Here is a 13737-nt window from a genome sequence, read left to right on the forward strand (position 1 = left end):
GCAACCGCAAGACGGTCTTCTTGAATCTCAAGATCCTCACCCTCAATCTCAAGAACCCCAGCAACCGCAACAGCCTCAATTCTCACCCCAATAGAGCGGCGGAACACTTGCATCAACACTTCCGTCTTCGACATCTCCAGCGAGAAGATTTTCCGAGTAACCTGAAAGCAACTTTGGGGTTTTAAATGGTGGGGGAGAGTCGGAAATCGAGGGACCGCATCACGGGCGCTGAGGGAGAGGGGAATCCGACTCAGGGGAAGGGAAAGTGTGGCGCCGTAGGGAAAGAGAGGGGTAGGGGCAGTCGGCCGGCTGGCGTCTAAGCTCTGGTGGTTGATTGGGTTGGGCGTAGGATTTGGCTAGTGATTTTTTATTTTTTTTGTTTTAAATTTTTTCTAACCTATAAATTTGCGCCATGTGTCATGTAAAGAAAAAATAAATAAAAAATCTATAACTAATAGTAAAGTAATTACCGCTTACATCATAGGAAAAATTGTCTAAAATAATCCCACTTTTACCTCATCCGCCCAAAATAATCCCACCTTTTGATTATTTTTTAATAATCCGACCTTTAATATCAATCCTCTTCATCACCACCAAAACCATTTCTTAAAAAACTCAACCTTGAGATTCTAGTAATTAATCTCTATGTCCCCAGCGGAGTATGGGGTATGGTGACTGTAAGAATTCCGTCATCAAAAACTTGCCGTCGTGATGGCCTTACTGAGAGGAGCCACAACCTCACCAACTCCTCCTTCAGATATTCAGTTTCCGATAATGTTTTAGCTTTTGTGGGATGCAATAGATACGCTTTATTGTTGAATGAGACGGGTGGAATCATTGCAGGATGCGCCTCTGTTTGTACCCTGAATCCACCTGCATCAGTTTTAAGAGAAAACAAATGCAATGGCTACCGCTGTTGTCTGGCTCAATTGGCATCCCCATCCATTGATGATGAACCTAAGACATAGATGAAGCAATACAGTACAAGTGTGGGCACCAACAATGTCTCAGGAAATTGCAGGGCTGCCTTCTTGATTAGCAAGGACTATTTAGAAGCTGATGCACCGTTGTCAACTGGGATAACTGCCGTACCTGTTGTGCTTCAATGGGGATACTACAATGAATCAAACCCGAACTTAGGTAAAATTATCTCAATTTTGCTTATTTAATTTGGTCAATAATCTACCTCATCTGAAATAGAATTTATTTACACCACAAATTTCGTTGGGATTATGCTGATATTATTATCTTATTTTGCTTTGAATAGTTTCCTAAATTTGATCAATATAATGAAAGGAAATTCTCAGTGATGGTCTTGTATTACTGAGACACTGAAAATGTTGCCCTTTTTATTATTAATAATGTGAAAGCTATAACATCCCATCTCGTGATTTGAGTACATTCACTGGTCCAATTATTTGGGGTATTGAGCACGGATCGGAGGTCCAATTCAAAATGGATTTCAAATTGGATCCAATGTCCGACATTTGGAATATCCGATATCCGAATCCGATTTGAAGGGTGATGGATATTTGATATCCGAATTTGAGATATCCCATCCGAAGGGTTTTTGATATTTGATATCCGACATTTTTCGGATTGGACATACCAAATAACTCCCAATTTTTTTTATATTTGGATACAATATATGTTATTTGATATCCGAAATCTAAAATCTTTTGGATATTTTTCAGATATTAGATATCCGAAAATTGATATCCTATTAGACATCCTAAATATTTGAATCGGATATCCTAAATTATCTATTCAAATGGGTTCGAATAAGTGGATAGTTTTGCTGAACCCTAAGTCTGAGGCAGTCACTCTCCACGACCAATCTCTGATACCAGAAGTCTACACTAGCTTTTAGACCCCATAGAAGATCCTTAGCCTCAGCTATTCTACTAGGATCCCATCCATACTCCACTCGCCAAGCTGTAACCAGCCTCACAACACCCATCTCGTCCTTGATCACAACACCCCTAGCCTTTCATACACCCCTTCACTACAAGAAAACTCATTTTTAGCAACGAAGTTTTAGCAACGACAATTTCTTGGTTGCAAAAAGTATATTTTGCAATGACATTGTCATCGTTAAAAATAATATTTTATTTCCCCCCTTCCAATTTCTAGTGCGGGTCTCTGAAAAATTTCAAACTAATATTTTGTAATGACAACAAAGGTTACGGGTTCGAACCTCATCCACTCCTCCTTTCAAATTGGAATATTAAGCGTCAAGTATGAAGATGACCCATGTTGCATCCTCACTTCATGTCCAATGGGCTCTCGTGTGAGGTGCGTGATATAGTATAAAACATATTTCTGGGATTCAACCATCAATTTAAAAATTTTTGGTTGAATTGGTCCATTAACAATTTATTTTTAATTAATTTTAAAAGAGAATCTCCCATATATATTTTTCCAATAATATATTATGAGGCATGGCATCATTGACTCAAACAACTGGCTACCCTTAAAACCAACAAGTCATGACTCATTTTGAGAAGTACCCCCATAATTAAAAATCGACTTATCATTTGTTAATTAAAAGGTTTGCTTATTTTAAACTAATCACACAAAGGTTTCTTTATTTTTGTTTTTGTTTTTTTTTTAATGAATTTTCCTTATAAGAATTTGTTATTTTCATTTTGAGCAATTGAATATTGATATAATGTTGGGATCGGTGGTAAAATATCATTTTTCATAAGGATTACATGTTCGATACCTTGTAATAATAATGCCAATATTTAATTTTAAATTCGTAAGTTGGCATGAAAAATGAGCAATTGCAAGCGAAGAGAATGTCACATTACTTAAACATAATTTTTTTTTATTCCGTAACATATAATTCTATACTAAGTATTGATAAAGAATATTCATAGAATATTTTCCTCTAGGTTTAGGATATATTTTGTATAAGATTCTCTTAATGATATCTTTACATATCTTATAGTTATCTAATATGATTAGGTTTCTCAACCTTATAAATATTGATCAATGAAAATCACTCTGATTGAAAAGTTTATATTATCTGACATGGTATCATAGCTTAGGTTAGATCTTGGGATTGTTTAGATATAAAAATTTCTCTTCCCCTGCCGGTGGGTTAGAAAAATGAAACCCACCTAACCCACCGGCGGGATTCACAAACAATTATACAAAACATATTTTTTTTGCTTCTGCGATTTAATTATGGAGTACGATGGTTGACCAGCCTAGCAACCTCTCTTGTGCTCCGACTTCCCGCCACACACAAAAGATTTGTCCACCTCGATCTACCTCTTGGTTCTCCACCTGATACGCCACCTTGCTCACTCATAGTCCTCATTCTGTAGCCTAATCTGTGAGTGAATTGCAAGCTTGCATAACGTATTACCGTCTCCAATGACTTATAGTAGTCTTGGTTGAACCAGACTCACGAACCACCCTTTTATTAGTCTTTTTCTCGATGTCATTGTTGGCACACTACAAGAAAATTATCTTCTCATAGCGATTATTTTGTAGCGATTGTACATTCGCTACAATATGCAAGTATGTTTGTGAAGTAATTAAGGAAATCGTATCTTTTTACGATCGCCATGGTTTTCCCATATAAATCGATACAAAAAACATCATAATAATACATATCCACACTATTTTTGCACATTTATAAAATTATGAGAAATCGTATCATTTACAATCGCTACTAAATCCCAAAAATCGATACGAAAAGCCTTTTCTACACTAGATGTATAAATATTGTTTGACAAAGAATACATAAAATATGTCATAGCTTATTGGTAAAACATTTAATAAAGAGTTTGAGGTTGCATGTTCGAATCACGTAAAGATCATATGTATGATTTTTTTTTTTTTTTTTTGAAGAAAATGAGTTCAATATTTATAGCAATTATAATCCCTACAATAAACACCACGATAGGATGTAGTTTTTCATATCGATTATTGAGGCCAACCCCAGCGATATTGAAAACCACTACTAAAGGCTAAGGCAACAGCGTATATTGTATCGAATGACCATTCGTTGGGAAAGCTTTTTGTTGCAATTACAATCGATACTAAAGGTTCAAATAATCGCTATGAAAAGATTATTTTCTTGTAGTGGCAGGATCTTCCTCAGCAACAACAACACCACCAACAAAGTCGCCCTCCACCACCTTAATTAGTTGTCGTCTCGCTCACTCCGAGCCCCCTTCCCCAGCGGAGGTCGTATTCTTTGGTTAGAGCCTTATTCAACTACAGTACAACAATTTAAAGAGGATGTGTTGGATTATTTTTGCACTAGCAACAATTTTTTTTTTAAAAAAGATTTATTTCTATTTTTGTCACAAGTGCATAGCCGCAACTTTGGTTATTTTTGGTGGGATTTATCTCCTTTTGCGGGTTATTTTTTAGAGGTAAATGTATCAAGTGGTTAAAGGTGGGGTTTAGTAGCTTCTTGAGCAATTTTATTTGTTTTTCTTCAACTGTGATTTCCCATAGTAGATAAGTGTCTTCTCCCAGATGATGGTTTGATCCCTTAGCTTCTTTTTCTCTGGATGTGCAACTTGACCAAAGTCTATGCGCGACTCTTCTCCTTCTCCTCCGGCCTAACATCGCTTATCTCTATGTACGTAGATCTTGGTTGTTGCTTCTCATCGTCATCACCGACACACGTCTACTACTTCTCTTTTGATCATGGGTTACCATACTATCTTACCATTCGATGCATGATTCAGATCCAGTCTGAGCATCTGATTTCCTCCCGCTCCGGCTGCAGGGGTGGAATATTTATAGAATATTCTCATCTAGGTTTAGGATATATTTTGTATAAGATTATCTTAATGATATCTTTACATATCTTATAGTTATCTAATATGATTAGATTTCTCAACCTTATAAATATTGATTAGTGAAAATCACTTTAATTGAGGAGTTTATATTATCTGACAAGTATTTCCTTAGTGTGGTTTCAAAAAAAAAAAAACAAAAAAAAAAGTATTTCCTTAGTGTTTTTTTAATTCACTATTTTTCTTTTAGGAAAGCTGCATATTAATTGCACGGTTACCATAATTGGTATGCTTTTATACACTTTAGTTTGTATTCACATATACCAAATTTCTATTTTACCCTTAGTAATTATTGCATTTGATATTTATACTTGTTACCTCACTTTTACTCTCTTTCCTTTGTTTGTAGTCACATGGACATTTTTTTAATTTCTTTCTTAAACCTTAATTTGTGTCCAACCCAAACAATGCATTAAATAAAAAATAAAAAAATAAAAACAGGAGGGAGTATATAGATATCAATCAATATTGATTTTTTTTTTTTTTTTTTTTTTTTTACAGGTATCGGCCTAAGAGTGCTAGGGATACTTCTACAATTAGCTATTATTTTGGGTAATATTATTTGTCAGGAATTTATTTGATGTCTTTCATTTACGCCTTTAATTTGCTGTAGGGGTGGCAATGGATCGAAGGTGGGTCAAGTGATGCTTCATCCGCCTCCATCCACCAACGATTTATCTGTCACTCGATTCTACTTTTACCTATACTTTACCTTCATCCATATCTAATCTACTCATCCTCCATGGATGAACTGGGTGGATTGATTGATAAATCGAGTGAAATAAACAATAAATACAATTTTGCACTTGCATAATTAAAATAAAAATTTGAAAAAAAAGTGGTTAATAAATCAAAACTATGATACATTATTCTAATAATTGCTCCTTTTCACTAACATAAAAACACAATAAAAATGATAAAATACAAGTTTCTCAACCTCAGAGACATTGTTGTATGTTTAATTGTTTATGAAGGGGATACACTGGTCATATTGAAGAAAAAGCTGGAGTTATTTTTGTCATTTGATGGCTAATAGAAATAAACAGAAGGTAAATGTCACTAAACGGGTGGGGTCGTTAAACCATCAGTCTCTCTTTCCTCAACAATTGAACTACAACAATGGAGGTTGAGGAAAGCAAAGGAGTGAAAGCTCACAAACATCCGACAATGCAAATACCTACCATATCATTTAATGTTAATAATGCCTTTAAAATCTATATTTTTCTTAGCGTTTTTATTTTGATTTAGCACCGAAGCCGCCAAAAATGGTAGTGTTCGGATTTGGGTTTGTTGTGGTGTAAATGATGATGTTTGTTTTATTGTTGGGGACTTGGAGGGGTGAATTCCCCATTGTTGATGAGAAAGGAATAAGTGAGGAAGATGGAAGGTTGAAGAAAACAGGAGATGACAGAAGGAGAAAGTTGTGTTAGGCCTGTTAGCAATAAAAAAAAAAAAAAAAAAAACACAAAAATATTACATCATCCGTAATCATTTTGCTATTATATTTTTGCCACTAGAGAAACATTCGACATTTCTGTAGCCGAGAAACTGGGACTTGCTCCAATTCAATTCCAAACATTTCAAAAAACCATTAAACTATACATATATTAGGAAAAATATTAGAGAAACAAGTCCCATACCAAAAGAGCACTCTTAAGAGTGGTTGCATTCCGTCCCATTGTATCTGTCAAATACATAAAGGATCTATGTAGGAGCTCTAAAGATTTCTCACATCACACTTCATAATTTGAAAAAAAAAAAAAGAAAAAGAAAAAGGAAAATTCAAAACACACACAACAATAAGCCTGCCTTGACTACAAACAACAATAAGGTGGGTTTTGTCACATATTAACCTATGAGACCAACTTTAAACCCAACCTTTGTTAAAGGAAAATTTTCCAATTGTAGCCATTTAACGTTCGTATTTTGCGAATTGCAGCCCAAAAGTTCATATAAATTGTAAATTACAGCCCGATTCAATTTTTTCATCGGTTTACATGTCAAAAAATCTTCGATTAAGGTTTTAGGGGCCATTTTTGGGCTTAAGGAACCGTTTTGAGCTCGGAATTAGCAAAAAATTAACATAAGTGTCTCATTTTTATAGTTTCCCACAAATTGATACATTTTTGTTACGCAAAACGAGGCACTTACGTTAGTTTTTTGCTAATTACGAGCTCAATTCGAACCCCTAAGAACTAAAATGACTCCTAAAACTTTAACCGAAGGTTTTTCGACATGTAAACTGATGAAAAAGTTGAATTGGGCTGCAAATTACAATTTTTACGAATTTTTGGGCTGTAATTTGCAATTTTTTTTTAAATGGCTGCAATTTGCAAAATACGAACTTTAAATGGCTGCAATTTGCAAATTTTCCTTTGTTAAAATGAAAAATGTCATACACATTGAATTGATGAAAAAAGATTTTATTTTGCCCAAAGAGGAGGACCCAAATAAGATGTCAACAATTAAAAGAGATTCAAAGTAAAGACAATGCTTATGGGAATGATTGGCTAGTCAATGTATGTTAAAAGTTATACATTTATTTAGGAATGGAAGGAATATACATTTTTGTAACCAGTTGAAGGAGTATAAATAATTATCTACATACATTAATGACAGTTTTTGTTAGCAAAAAATAAGACGAATATAAAATAAAAGTAAATATAAAAATTGTAGTCAACAGTACACAAATGCAATCCATGATCTAATGTTCAGTGTTACAATGGATACAGTTGGCGCAGCTCTTGTAATTTTTGGAGGCTCTTGGGTGTGTTGGCGATGCAAAACTAGAAAAAGAAGAAAGGAGATCAAACTTAGACAAAAGTACATCGAGAAAAAACTTATAGTACAAGGGTCTTCCAATATAGATGCTAGTAAGAAAATTAAACTCTTCTCATTAACCGAATTAAAGAGATTCACAGACAACTTTAGCAATGATCGCGTGCTTGGACAAGGAGGTCAGGGTACTGTCTACAAAGGAATGTTAAAAGACGGTCAAGTTATTGCAGTTAAAAGATCAACGGCCCTCAATGAAAGCCAATGGAAAGAATTCATCAACGAGGTAATTTTATTATCTCAAATCAAACATAGACATGTAGTGAAGATTCTTGGGTGTTGTTTGGAAGATAACGTACCTCTTTTAGTGTACGAATTCATATCTAATGGGACTCTTTCAGAACACATCCAAAAGTCCATTGACGAGTTCATATTCACATGGGAAATGCGCTTGAGAATTGCTTTTGAAACTGCTACTGCAATCACTTATTTGCATTCAGAGTTTTCAACACCAATTTACCATAGAGACATTACATCTAGCAACGTTCTTTCGGATGATAAGTTTGGAGCAAAATTATCGGATTTTGGGATTTCTAGAGCAGTTTCTGTGGAACAGACTCATTTGACTACTTATTAGGAAAGATATGATAGAATCTCTAATTAATTATCTTATGGTAGTATTATCTTATCTTAGGAAATTATTGTTAGTTTCCTAGTTTGATATTATTTGGTATTATCTTCTCCTTGTAGCCCAAGGAGTCCTCTTGTATAAATATTTGATCATAATCAATGAGAAGGGTAAGCAATTGAGTATCAATCTTAACATGGTATCAGAGCGGGTTATCTAAATTTTTTATTTTTTTTACAATCATACCTTAAACAATGGGGGACACCCCACCACCACCACCACCCCATCGTGTGAATGGTAAGTGGATTATCGATACCGGTTGCTCCCATCATGTAACCGGCGATCTATCTTGTTTGTTGGAAGTGCGTGATGTTGCATCTTGCAATGTAGGCCTCCCGGATGGCCAAACTGTAATTGCTATGAAAGAAGGGGTCGTGAATTTAACGGACAAAATAACTCTTCATAATGTTCTTTTTGTTCCTAAATTAAATTGTAACTTGATTTCGGTTTCACAATTGTGCTCTACTAATAATTGTGAAGTCATAACTAACTCTACAATATGTACTATACAGGACCAACGCACGAGGGAGGTGATTGGAACGGGTGATCTCAAGGATGGACTATATTATCTTCGGGAGGAGGCATCAATTGCGGCTATTTCCGTTGAAGACACCTTGAAACTATGGCATAGGAGGTTGGGGCATCCTTCCGAGAAGGTCGTAAAATTACTTCCTTTTCTTAGTAGTACTAGTGGTCATTTAAATAAAAATTGTGAAGTGTGTCATCGTTCTAAGCACACTAGAGACAAATTTCCTTTAAGTGAAAATAAAGCTTCCCGTATTTTTGAGATAGTACATTGTGATTTATGGGGGCCATATGCCGAACCCTCTTCTTGTGGTGCTCATTATTTTTTGACTTTAGTAGATGATTACTCTCGTGCAGTTTGGGTTTATTTATTAATTGATAAAACAGAAGTTTTTAAGATATTTATGTCTTTTATTGCAATGATTGATAGGCAATTTTCTCAGAAAATAAAAATTGTACGGAGTGACAATGGCACCGAGTTTTTTTGTTTAAAAAATTATTTCCTTGCCCAAGGGATTTTATTTCAAACCTCTTGTGTTGGAACCCCACAACAAAATGGGAGGGTAGAGAGAAAACACCAACACATACTTAATGTTGCCCGTGCCCTTCGTTTCCGGGGGGTTACCAATTTATTTTTGGGGAGAATGTGCTTTAGCGGCGGCTCACATTATCAATCGTACTCCTTCTGTCCTTCTAAACAATAAAACACCTTATGAGATGTTATTTGGCTCCCCGCCTCTTTTTAGTGAACTACGTGTGTTTGGGTCATTATGTTTTGCTCATAATCAAAGGGCAAAAGGTGATAAATTTGCAAGTCGTAGTCGTAAATGTATATTTGTTGGGTACCCTTTTGGGAAGAAGGGATGGTATTTATTTGATCTTGATAAAAGGGAATTTTTTGTGTCTCGTGATGTACGATTTTTTGAGGATGTTTACCCTTATTTGAATGCCGAAAGTACAAACATTGATGTTACTACCGATGGTATGAATGCCACTATTAATTTGGGTGAAAGTACGGATTACTTTCACACCCTTGATCAAAGTGATGAGGTGCAGCCCCGGCAGCCACCACCTGTGGCAGTGCCGACACCACAGGTGGCAGCTGACCACCATAGTCCGGCCCGTACAGCTCCACCCGAAGCTACAGTCACGGCAGCAGGAAGGGAGGATGAAACGGACGAGGCCACGCCACCTACCTTAATGGGGCGTGGTCATCGTACTAAAATTCCTTCTACTAGATATAAAGATGATTATATTACTCACACTCATGTGGCTCGAAATAGTCCATCTAAAGCTTCACCTAATCCAATTGCTACACCTCCCTCAGGTATGCCGTATCCTATAGCACATTATGTTAGTTGTGATAAGTTTTCTGCGAAACACCGCAATTTTGTTGCAGCAATTACAGGTGGGAAGGAACCACGATCCTTCAAAGAGGCAATGCAAGACCATGGTTGGAAGATGGCCATGAAAGAAGAAATGCGTGCCTTAGAAGCCAATGGCACGTGGACTTTAGAGAAGCTTCCTCCCGGGAAGAAAGCCCTTGGGAGTCAATGGTTGTATAAAATCAAATACAACTCTGATGGAAGTATTGAAAGATTGAAGGCAAGGTTAGTTGTCTATGGTAACCATCAAACCGAAGGCATTGATTATGATGAGACTTTTGCCCCGGTTGTGAAGATGACTACAGTTCGTGCTTTTCTTGCCATTGCCGCTTCTAAAAATTGGGAGTTGCATCAAATGGATGTTCACAATGCGTTTCTTCATGGTGATTTAGAAGAAGAAGTGTACATGAAACTTCCTCCGGGTTTTACCACTGATGAACCAGGCCTTGTTTGTCGCCTTCGAAAATCTTTATATGGGCTCAAGCAAGCTCCTAGATGTTGGTTTGCCAAGTTGACTACGGCCTTGAAGAAATATGGTTTTATACAATCATATTCGGATTATTCCTTGTTTACTTACACACAGGGATCAATTCAATTAAATGTGCTTGTGTATGTTGATGATTTGATTGTTGCAGGGAACAATTCTACAGCTTTAAAATTGTTCAAAAATTATTTGAACACTTGCTTTCATATGAAGGACTTGGGCGTTCTAAAATATTTTCTTGGCATTGAAGTAGCAAGAAGCAGTACGGGGTTGTTTTTGTGTCAACGAAAATATGCACTTGACATTATCTCCGAAACAGGTCTTTTGGGGTCAAAGCCGGCAATGACTCCTATGGAACAAAACCATCACCTAGGCCGTGCAACTGGGCCTATTCTTGCTGACCCAGAGCCGTACCGCAGGCTGGTGGGCCGTCTTGTGTACTTAGCTGTGACTCGGCCCGATCTAACCTACTCTGTGCATGTTCTTTCTCAATTCCTGCAAGCCCCTCTACAGGCTCATATGGAGGCAGCCTTACGTGTAGTACGGTATTTGAAGAGTACCCCGGGTCATGGTATATTGCTAAGGACGGATAGAGATCTTACTCTTGAAGGATGGTGTGATGCGGACTGGGCCGCGTGCCCTTTAACGAGGAGGTCAGTCTCGGGCTGGCTGGTTTTCCTTGGCCATAGTCCGATTGCTTGGAAGTGTAAAAAGCAGCCCACGGTGGCCACTTCGTCTGGTGAGTCCGAGTATCGTTCAATGTGTGCTATAACAATGGAAATGAAATGGTTGAAGGGTCTACTTCTAAGCCTTGGGGTTCAACATCCTAAAGCTATTCCAATATTTTGTGATAGTCAAGCCGCGATTCATATAGCTCAAAACCCGGTGTTCCATGAACGAACAAAACACATTGAAGTTGATTGTCATTTTGTTCGGGATGCAATTCAAGAAGGTCTAATTACTCCTATTCATGTGCGTACTAATGAGCAACTAGCGGATGTTTTTACAAAGGCCTTGGGTAAACAACAATTTGATTATCTTCTTAGCAAGTTGGGCATCTTTGACCCAAGTGCTCCAACTTGAGGGGGGGTATTAGGAAAGATATGATAGAATCTCTAATTAATTATCTTATGGTAGTATTATCTTATCTTAGGAAATTATTGTTAGTTTCCTAGTTTGATATTATTTGGTATTATCTTCTCCTTACACCCTCCCGCAATCGTAACGGCAGTAACACGAACGTTGCGATTGGAAATTCTTCAAATTGTTGAAGCCGAGATGCACACTCTTGTGATGTCGCCTTCAATTTTTTTTCTTCTTCAATGATGAGAACGTTCATCTTTTCGAACTCATCTGTCATCAATCAAACAGGAACGTCATTCTTTTCGAACCTGCAAATATAACAATTTTTGGTTTTTCTAGAGCAAAACCGAGCTCCAATCAAATATTGGTTTTTCAGAGTAAACCACACTCAAATTTCTTATTGGTCTTTTAGAGTAAACCACACTCAAATCTCTTATTGGTTTTTCAGAGTAAACCACACTCAAATCTCTTATTGGTCTTTCAGAGTAAACCACACTCAAATCTCTTATTGGTTTTTTAGAGTAAAACCAAACTCGTATCCAAAGGAGCAAAATATCCAAAGGAGCAAAATCATGCTCGAATAAACTCACTAAAAAGAAAAAAATTGCACAGCGGAATTTTTGGGTAAAATTTATGAATCTCGCCGGTGAGTTTAATTTTCTAACCCACTGGCAGGGGGAATTTTTGTGAAGTATCCCAAGATCTAACCTGCTCTTGATACCATGACAAATTAATAGAGACGAGTGAATAGAATGGCTTTTGTATTGCTTGTTTATTATTCATCAATAGGTTGAGTATTTATACAAAACCTAAGAACATAAGATAGGAAACAATTTTCCTAAAAGATATATTTAAATAATATCTTAACATATAATAAACCTAAAATATATTATTCTCCTAATAAGATCAATACGGAAAATATATCACACATATATTTTCCGATATTAATTTGTCACTACTCGTGTCCATGGAACGTTTGGTTATTTGGATCCCGAATATTTCTTTAAGGACCAATATTCTGAAAAGAGTGATGTTTACAGCTTTGGAGTAATTTTGGTCGAGCTTCTAACAGGACAAAAACCAATACGTGCACTAAGACCAATAGATGAAGATGAAGAAATAGAACATGAAAAAGAAACAAGCTTGGCTAAGTATTTTGTCTCATCAATGAACGATAACACTCTGTTCGAAATTGTTGATCCTTTGGTATTAAAGGGTAGTAAAAAAGAGGATGTTTTGGAATTTGCTAATCTGGCAACACAATGCTTGAATCCTAAAGGACTAGAAAGGCCGACGATGAAAGAAGTTACAATGGTACTAGAAAGGCTAAGGCATCCAAATTCGTCTTGTACGCCACCTTTTGAAACTAATGATGAATCCGAAGATTGGACAACAAGGAGTTCTAGTCTGATCACATCATCATCGTCCGTGGAAACAGACAATACTTTTCTAAGATCAGTCACGTATGATCACATTGATCTCACTACGAATTCGGACTTTGCTGAGGTTGAGATGTATCTACTTCATACTTGTTGATGAAGAACCGAAGAAGCCAGAAGGCGGTCTTATTGATCAGAGTTCATGTAATTTGTGTGGAGTTTAGCATATTATGTTGATGTTAAATTTCTGGTTTTGATGGTGATGAAAGTATGCGTTGAATCATACTTTAACAGGTCAATCATACTTTGATGTGTTGAATGAATAATGATTGATTACTAGCTAGAAGAGTCGGTAGACTGTTAAAGACTTTTGCCAATTCAAGTATGGAATGGTTTTAACTTGTGAAGATTATACTTCCTTCACTTTAATTTATTAATTTCTAGTTGTATTATACTTTCATTTCTAGTTGTATTGCACTTTCATTTTTGTCAACCAAAAATTCTAAAAAGTTTACATTGCAAAAAAACTGTATTGGAAGATTAGAGACCAATTTGTGTATCTTAAATGCATATAATAATGTTTGTTTCTAAT

At 36.2% G+C, this 13737-nt stretch overlaps 1 pseudogene; it reads left to right on the forward strand.

The window, feature by feature from the left end:
• Positions 1-578: 578 nt before the first annotated feature.
• LOC145584198 (putative wall-associated receptor kinase-like 16) lies at positions 579-13302 on the forward strand (annotated as a pseudogene).
• Positions 13303-13737: the final 435 nt, after the last annotated feature.

The sequence above is a fragment of the Chenopodium album genome, chromosome 16, assembly GCF_948465745.1.
Source record: "Chenopodium album chromosome 16, dcCheAlbu1.1, whole genome shotgun sequence".
Classification (NCBI taxonomy): Eukaryota; Viridiplantae; Streptophyta; class Magnoliopsida; order Caryophyllales; family Amaranthaceae; genus Chenopodium; species Chenopodium album.